This window comes from Camelus bactrianus, chromosome X (genome assembly GCF_048773025.1).
Source record: "Camelus bactrianus isolate YW-2024 breed Bactrian camel chromosome X, ASM4877302v1, whole genome shotgun sequence".
Taxonomy (NCBI): Eukaryota; Metazoa; Chordata; class Mammalia; order Artiodactyla; family Camelidae; genus Camelus; species Camelus bactrianus.
The window spans coordinates 37,726,900-37,736,363 of record NC_133575.1 but is presented as its reverse complement, the minus strand read 5'-3'; the positions used below and the strand labels follow the sequence as shown (position 1 = coordinate 37,736,363).

Below are 9,464 nucleotides of genomic sequence, written 5' to 3'. Positions count from 1 at the left end.
GGCGGGCGAAGAGGCTGCGTAGATGGGGGCGGGGTGAGGGCATGGAGGGCTTCTCGGCATTTCTGGAGCAACACTGCCATCAAGAGGAAAATCTAACAAAGCCTCAAGCCACGTGGGAAAACAGGGTGAGGCTGCACAATACCAGACAGAAAGGAAAGCTTTGTTGGAGCAGAAAACCCAGAAGTCCTGAGTAAAGGATCCAGAAGCCGAGTGAAAGGTAGTCCCACTGATACCAGGTGGGACGATTTGATCGTCACCAAGGTTATGATTGCAATAGATGGAAATACATGAAAGAGAAACCTGTTTGAAATCCAAAAACTCGTGGTGATACGAATAAAACTAGCTCATTGGTCACTGTGGGAGGATGCTTGGGAAACAAAGCTTGATACTGAAAACTGGTAAATACAGGGAAAGAATCAAGCGTTTATCCTGTTTTTCTTATATAAGGCGAAGAGTTGGCTAGGGGAAGTTCTCCTTTATTGGTGTATTTGGGCTAATAAACGAAGAAGGAACGAGGGACTCAGAACATCCCATTTTGTCACTCCTTTGTGAATAAATGATCCAGGCACCGCCCATCGATGACCGATAACGTCACAAAAAGAGGGACAACAAATAGTATGTGCCTGACAATGAAGGCACAAAGCATCCATATGAAGCTGTCCTGAATCTATATAAACATGAGAATAATGTGAAGGCTGAATGGATATTTGACGACATTTAGGATTTATTATAATTTTTTAGATGAGAAAATGGTGTTGAGTTTAGATTTTCTAGAGTCCTTATCTTTCAGATGCACATACTGACATATTCTAGATAAAATAATATGATGTCTGAGATTTGCTTCAAAGTAATCTGAGAGGAGTGTAGCGGGTGGGATATAGATGAAGTAAGATTGGTCATGAGTTTATAAAGGTCGGAGCTGTGTGATGGGTACAGAATGTTCTAGAAAAGTCTCTAGACTTTTGTGTAAATTTATTTTATTTTTAATTTTTTATTTCTTTATTGAAGTATAGTCGATTTACAATGTTGTATTAAATTCTGGGGTACAGCATGGTGATTCAGTTATACATATATATATATATGCCTTTTCATATTCTTTTTCATTGTAGGCTGTTACAAGATATTGAATATAGTTCCCTGTGCTCTACAGTAGAACCTTGTTATGTAAGTTTCTAATTTGCCGTAATACAAAGTAAAAATAAAATTTGATTACTGGAATTATGCCTTTTATAAGCACAGTGCCCTTAATTCAGAGCTAGCTTTGAATACACTCTTAACACATGCTCCACTAATTTGTATTCATACAGCTTGTGTGAAATGTGACTTAAAGTTTTAGATGGCCTAGTTTCATACAATCCTGAGTCATGTCACCACTTATGAGTCATTTCCCAAATCCACAACCCTACTTACTGTTAAGGATCCACTTTTTTTTAAAAGGAGATACTGGGGATTGAACCCAGGACCTCATGCATGTTAAGCATGTGCTTTACCACTGAGCTACACCCTCCCCTCAATCCATGTTTAGCTTTTCTTTTTCTAGTAAAGACAGACAGGGATTCATGTGGTGCTGCATTTTGTATGTACATGGAATTATGTTTTACTCATAAGGTTCTAGTAAATAGAGTTGGAGGTTCTCAACTTGCTCTGAACCATTTCATAGTTAATTACACATGTAGGACATTCATGTTTCAGCCACTGGTGAGAAATGAAGCTTCTCTCGTGTTACTTAAAACCCATTAATGACCCCCTCCCAAATAAAAGACATGCTCTGTTCTTTAACTGGTAGGATGCCCTCCTGCTCACACATCAACTTCTGATTTTGTTAGCTGTGGCCAAGGCGGCAGGAAGGTTCTCAACACACAGGGGAAAAGCGATTGTAACCTGGACCACAGGCACCAAATGGGGCCCCCTTCTTCCCAGGGAACAGTGTGATTGGCAGCCATTTTAAGGCTTCTCGAACTGGGGATGGAGCCTGAACTGGAAAAAGTTTGCAGGGGAGGCCTGAGACTGCTGTCCTGAGAAAGGCCTGCTTGCAAAGTTGGCCCTTGGTTAGTGTCACAGACTGAATTGTGTCCCCACCCCCAAATTCGTATGTTGAAGCCCTACCGTCAGTGTGACTGTATTTGGAGACTAGGGCCTTTAAGGAGGTAATTAAAGTTAAATAAGGTCATAAAGGTGGGGCCCTGATCCAATAGGACTGGTGTCCTGAGATGAAGAGACCCCAGGTTGCTCTCTTTCTCGGTGCCTGCACAGAGGAAAGGCCATGTGAGGACACAGCAAGAAGGCGGCTGTCTACAAGGCAGGAAGAGAGTCCTCGCCAGCAACCAACCCTGGTGGTGCCTTGATCTTGGACTTCTAGCCTCCAGAACTGTGAGAAAAGAAAGTTTCTGTTGTTTAAGCCACCAAGTCTGTGGTAGCTTGTGTGGCAGCCTGAGCTGACTAATGCAGCTGGCATCTGGGAACTCAGATTTTGGGAGGGTTCCCAGCACTCTCTAAATGACAAGTGGCTGACTGTGCCTAAATGGTTTGAACAAAACACTGTAGTTTATGCTGAACACCTGCTTTCCTTCTGGGGAGCTGGGGTTTGGGTCCATGCTAACTGGAGAGTGCCTATGTCACTGGCTCCTGATAAAAATCTTGGACTCTTACACTCAGGTTGAGTTTCCCCATTGACCAGATTTTAGATGTGGTGTCACAGTTCATTCATTGCTGGAGGAATTAAGCGTGTCCTGTGTAACTTCACCAAGAGAGGAATGTCCCTTTTCCCTGTGCTGATCGCGCTTCGGGTCCTTTCATTGTAATAAATCACAGCATGACTACACGCAGTCCTGTGAGTCCTCAGTGTGAATCATCAAACCTGGGGGTGGTCTCAGGGACCCCCCACACACACACACAGCCTCTTCCCCATAGTCCCTTGCCATTGTCCTCAAAGCCCCTCCATTTGTCCCTTTACTGCTTGTATAACTGCTAGCTCCTTGGGAGCAGGGTCCTTAGTCATCACTGTATTCCCAGTGCCTGGAACAGAGTAGGATCCCAGTAAAGGTCTGTTGATTCTTTTGGGGGTGGGGAGGGCTTAAAACAACAGACATTTATTCTCTGATGGTTCTGGAAGTTAGACATCTGAAATCAAGGTGTCAGCAGAGTCATGTTCCCTCAAAGGCTCCAGGGGAGAGACCTTACTTCCCTCTTCCAGCTTCTGGTGGGTTGCCAGCAATCCTTGGCAGTCCACACAGAATTGCTTGGTGTGGGAAAAAAAACCCCACACATCTGGTGTCAGAGGTGGTGTGAGCAGTAATTTTTATAGAGGAAAAAAATCTTGGAATACATAATAAGCATGAGACATAATATACATGATATGCCAAGAATATCAAGTAAAGAGATTGAGAAAATCTGGAGTAGGTTCTAAACATCTGTATTTTGATTTATGATGGGGAGGTAATTAGGTTTCTTCATTGATTTCCGCTTGGAGGAGGTACTGGGGTTTGAACCCCTGACCTCCTGGGTGCTGAGCATGCGCTCTGTCACTTGAGCTATACCCTTCCCCCTAAATATCCGTATTTTGATAAAACTTTGTTGGCAAGTCTGATGTGCATTGAGAACCACTGGCTTAGAAGATGCTAGATTTAAAAAGAAGTAAATTTATGACAAAATAAACATTCACAATGATGACTGATATTATGACTGATAACTCTATCCTGTTGTGGTCTAACTTTGTCAAGCAAAGTGCCACCAGGACTCTGACAAATATAGGAAAACTCAACGGAAATGTTTCAGAAGGGTTTTGGTTAGTGCTTCCTCTAAGTTTCAACATATTATGAAAAGCAAGATCACAAATCTCTAGGGACTTCTCATAAAGCAAACGCTTTCGAAAATATTTATATTAGTCACATTTTAACTATATAAAGTTAACCTCAGGAAGGCCAAGGGTCTTATGATTTGCCAATTCTTTCCATGCAACTTATCAGTAGTAACACAGCAGATATTTTAAACAATGAGTAAAAATGCATGAGAAAAGTAAAGACAGAAAACAGTGGTTGCAATATAAATTCAAGACAAAATTAAGGGAATTTAAAAGATTAAACAGTCAAAAAGGATCAAGGCATGATCACAAGCATGATCAACACTGAAAATATAACAGCCGTAGATGATCGGATAAAGAAGTTGTGTTTTATATATATATATATATATATATACACACACACACACATACATATATATAATGGAATACTACTCAACCATTAAAAGGGAAAATGGTAACATTTGCAGCAACATGGATGGACCTAGAGATATCATACTAAGTGAAATAAATCAGAGAACGCCAAATACCATATGATATCATTTATATGGGGAAATTTTTTTAAAAAGTGACACAAATGAACTTACTTACAGAACAGAAACAGAATCAGACAGAAAACAAACTTATGGTTACCAAAGGGGAAAGAGGGGAGAGGGATAAATTAGGAATTTGGGATTTGCAGATACACACTACTATAAATAAAAAAGATAAACAACTAGGTCTTACTGTATAATACAGGAATCTATATTCAATAGCTTGCAATAACTTATCATGAAAAAGAATATGAAAAATAATATATATGTAAATGTATAACTGAATCACTATGCTGGACACCAGAAAATAACACAACACTGTAAATCAACAATACTTTAATTGAAAAAAACCTAGAGAATGTCATTCTGAGTGAAGTAAGCCAGAAAAAGAAAGAAAAATACCATATGAGATCGCTCATATGTGGAATCTAAAAAACAAACAAACAAACAAACAAACAAAGCATAAATACAAAACAGAAACAGACTCATAGACATAAAATACAAACTTGTGGTTGCCAAGGGGGCGGGGGGTGGGAAGGGATAGTCTGGGATTTCAAAATGTAGAATAGATAAACAAGATTATACTGCATAGCACAGGGAAATATACACAAGATCTTGTGGTAGCTCACAGAGAAAAAAATGTGACAATGTATATATATATGTTCATGTGTAACTGAAAAATTGTGCTCTACACTGAAATTTGATACAACATTGTAAAATCATTATAAATCAATAAAAAATGTTTTAAAAAAAGAAAGAAAAAGAAAAAAAACCTAGAAAGTAACATGATTGTAAAGAACTTAAGTCAGAAAACTTCATTTAAAATTTTTTTCCTTCAAAAATTAAAACATAATAAAGTCCGTATAGAACACAGATTATTATTTCAGTAAAACGCAAAGCCTTTGCTATCTCAGTGTAGATTGGACAGAGAGTAAAGAATAACCATTCACGTGGTAGGTGGACACAAGGACACCAGCAAGCAAGTCCATCATAATTGAGCAAACTATGCTAGGAACCCATCACGCAGCTCCCTCCAAGACTCAGGTATTAGAAACTTAAGGCCAATAAAATTCACTTTTCTCCAAGTTGGGTTCTTCATTATTCTCTTTCATATTCTGGAATGATCTGGCACTTGAGGACAGATGTCAGGGGGGCCCCCAAGGTCGGAACTAATTTCATAATGATACCAAGATATTAGTTATGTTAAACATGTAATGCATTCATCATTGCTATCATTGAATGAATCAGTAACTGTGTAAATTTTTCTCATTTTTAATTTCTAACCTGGCAAATAGCAAAAGCTATGACCCATATAGAAAATGCAGAAAGAAAGGAAAACAGTCAAGCAAGGCAAAATAATAGCAGTTTAGCCATTAAACAAAGTCAAGGACCTTTAGTTACTCCACAAGGGCTATAGATAATATACTGAGCCATATCCTCTGAGCTGTTTTGCAGACTGAAACTCCCACCAGGTGGAGGAAGTTAACTGTATGCTGCCCGCAAGCACGCAGATCCCAGACCAGGTGGAACCAGAAGGTTGATGGTGTTGACCCTCAATTACCTCACCACCAACCAATCAGAAAAATGTCCACATACCCCACAATCCGCCTCCCTCAACCTTTTTTTAAAAACCTTTCTTGGGGGAGCTCAGTGGTAGAGGGCATGCCTAGCATGCATGAGGTCCTGGGTTCAATCCCAGTACTTCCATCAAAAAAATAAATAAACCTAATTACCACCCTCCCACCCCCCAAAAAAACCCAAACTTTCCCTGAAAGCCTTGGGAGAGTTCGGGCCTTTTAAGCACTAGCTGCCTAGACTCCTTGCTTGGCGCCCTGCAATAAACACTGCACTTTCCTTGACCACAACCTGCTGTCAGTAGATTGGCTTTACTGCGCATTGGCGAGTGGACCCAAGTTTGGTTTGGTAACAAGAACACAGCTCTTTTAATTTAAGAGACTCGGCAAAATAGTTGATTTGTTGACGCCCTCCGGAGCTAGAAAAACATTACACGCTCACACACCAAACACTGAATAACAGACACACTCATGCACACAGACACAGACAGCTTAAAGTTTTCGTTCTTCACTGTTAGTCCCTGGACAAGAGCTGCAAAAGGTACAGACAAATAAACCAGATACCCTGTGGTTTCTTGCCCAAGCTTCATTCATTCATTCATTCATTCATTCATTCATAGATGTCACCATATGGTCAGATTAGAAAGCCAAATCCCTAATCATTGCTGCCACCGATGGGCAATAATTTGGCTGCAACAAGCCAAAAAGAAACATTTAACACACAGCTGGGCAGGCACTGTGTCCTGGCCTCGGCGTCTATTTTTCTTCACTTGACCCCTGCAAGGAGCAGGATGATATGCAGTAAAAATGTCTTTTTTCTGCACTTTTGTTATTGACTGCTGCTGGAATAGTCCTTTTAAAACTCCCCGCTTATCTCTTTGCACTCCTGCTCAAGAACCCACAGTGGCGCCCTCCTTCCTGTTATCAAGTGGACCCAGCTGATCATTTCCTCAGCTTCCATGCTCGCCAGTCATGTCTGAGAATGCATTGAGGCCATGGTGCCCACTGTGCGTCACAATCATCAAAAGCAAGGCCAGGGATGACCTCCGCTCTGAGTCTGCGTCACTGGATGGAGTTCAGGGGTCATTGGGAATGTCAGTTTTCTGAGGGCAGAGGTTTGACCTGTTTTGTTCTCTGTCCTGGCCCAGTGCCTACCACGCTGTAGAGACTTAGGTAATAAATGTCAGAAGAATGAATGAACTGACTCCCCAACCCTCAGCTGGGTCCGGAGGAAACTGAGGAACAGCATGGGGAGGCGATTGGCTCAGGGTTGAATAATGGGGGGAACCAGGATTTTACCTGGCCAGTTTCTTTCACAGCCCTCTCCTCACGCTGCTCCTGGCAATGGTAGGTGCAGATGTGCACAACCTAGACCCCCTTTCAAGGAAACGCTGGCTGCAGCCGTCAGCTCCACAGGGTGGCTGAGAGCCACCTTCCTGGGGTCAAGCCCAGCCTGGCCAGCCCACATCTGATGACTGAGCCAGGCGGAGATATGGTGCCCAGCGTTTCCTCCCAATGGGGGTCGCTCTGACTGGTAGCCCTGGCTCCAGAGCTCCCCCAGGGCCTTTGTAGGGCCAGTGTCCCAACTCTACTGCCCCCTCCCCATCCCACTTCCCTGCGCAGGAACCCATCCCTAACAAACATACCCCAGACTCCATCTCAAGTTCTGCTTTCAGAGAACTCATCTTGTGACACTGGCTGTCCAGCAAAGGCCTAATAAAATGTCCCAGTGATCTCAAGGGACTTAACCTGGCAGCCGCCAGGAATTACACCAGTTTGGGGAAAGCAGGTGAGTAGAATAGCTATCTTGTTCATCAGCTAAATGTCGCTGTCTGACTAGTCGAGAGGCAATTTATTTCAAGCGCACGTGAGAAAGTTGGAGGCACGCGACACAAAGCAGAAGGGGCAGGAAGTGGCTGTGTGAACTTCACTGGCGCTGGGTAGTATGAAACTTAGGGCCACACAACCAGACAGGTGGGAAGGAGGGCAAAAACCTGGGGCGGGTTTTTATTCAGAACACGTTTCCATCTGGTTCTGCGGGGATTGCAAAAATCAAAAAGCCCAAGAGAACAGCAGATGGACTGTATTTTTTGGGATCTGGGAAGTCAGGTTTCAGGGAGCTCCTGAAACGTGTAACATGCTGTGTAGCTCAAGAATCGTGTCCAACAGGTTGTTTTAGCTTAAGAAACACTCAAGAATGAAAAGTTGAAAGCGATGATACTTAGCACTTGAATGAATAATCTCTCTGATGCAAGAATGAGTAAGACTAGATCAAGCCTGTCAGGAAACTCGACCATCACTCTGGACAGATGGAGGAAACAGCCTCAGAGATTCTAGCCTGCACCTCAGTCAGTGTGGTAGTAGGAGCTTGGTGGCTTCTTTTTTATAATTGAGTGCTAATTTCTAATCATTATTGCATCATGGTCTGGGATTATGGTCATTGGAAAATTTTTTTTTAAGCTAGAGGATTTCTTGTGGTTCACTAACTGGGCAGTACACATCTTTTTTATTCTCCAATGAGGCTGAGTGAGGTAGAATTTGACCATCAGTGACTTCTCCCTTTGAATAAGCACCTGAAGATGGACTTAGGGAGAAAAAGAAAAAGCTCATAGATAAAGACAACAGATTGGTGGTTGCCAGAGGTTGGGGGGTAGGGGTGAAACAGATGAAGGGCAGGTGGAAGGATATAGCTCAGTGGTAGAGGGCATGCCTAGCATGCACGAGGTCCTGGGTTCAATCCCCAGTACCTCCATCAAATAAACAAACAAACCTAATTACCTTCCCCCACACACAAAAAAAGAAAAAAAAATTTTTTTAATGGGTGAAGGGCATCAAAAAAAGGTACAAACTTCCATTTATAAAATAAATAAGTCATGGGGATTTAATGTACAGCATGGCAACTATAGTTAATAATACTGTATTTCATATATGAAAGTAAATCTTGAGTTCTCATCACAGGAAAAAAAATTGTAACTACATATGGTGATGGGTGTTAACTAGACTTATTGTGGTAATTATTTCACAATATATACAAATACCAAATCTTTATCTATTTCATTATATTTACACCTGAAACTAATATAATATTGTATGTCAATTATACCTCAATTAAAAATTTAAACATGGACCTAGGGCAGTCAAATCAAGATCTAATAGAAACTCACATAGTAAACTTATGGTTACTGGGAGGGAAGGGGGTGAGAAGGGATAAACTGGGAGTACAAGATGTGCAAATACTAACTACTATATATAAAATACTTAAAAAAACCAAACTTCCTCTGTATAGCACAGGGAACTGTATTCAGTATCTTGTAGTAACCTATAATGAAAAAGAATATGAAAATGAATGTATGTATATATATGACTGAAGGGCACGGATGGTGGAATTGTTAATAGAGGTCAAACCAGAGAAGCTGGAGTCCTGGAATAGCTCAAAATTAGATCAGAGGGTCTTAATGTTGGAATGGTTAACAGGAATCTCTATTCCTAGTCAGACCAGAGGGCCAATGATGGTGGAAACGTTTATAGAGGTCTGGGTTTGAGGTCAGGGCAGAGGGGCAC

The 9,464-nt window shown here is 41.6% G+C and overlaps 1 non-coding gene across 1 annotated transcript; it reads right to left on the bottom strand.

Annotated features, from left to right (window-relative positions):
• Positions 1-1,435: 1,435 nt before the first annotated feature.
• TRNAV-AAC (transfer RNA valine (anticodon AAC)) lies at positions 1,436-1,508 on the bottom strand. Its single transcript has one exon. It is a non-coding gene; the product is annotated as a tRNA-Val (tRNA).
• Positions 1,509-9,464: the final 7,956 nt, after the last annotated feature.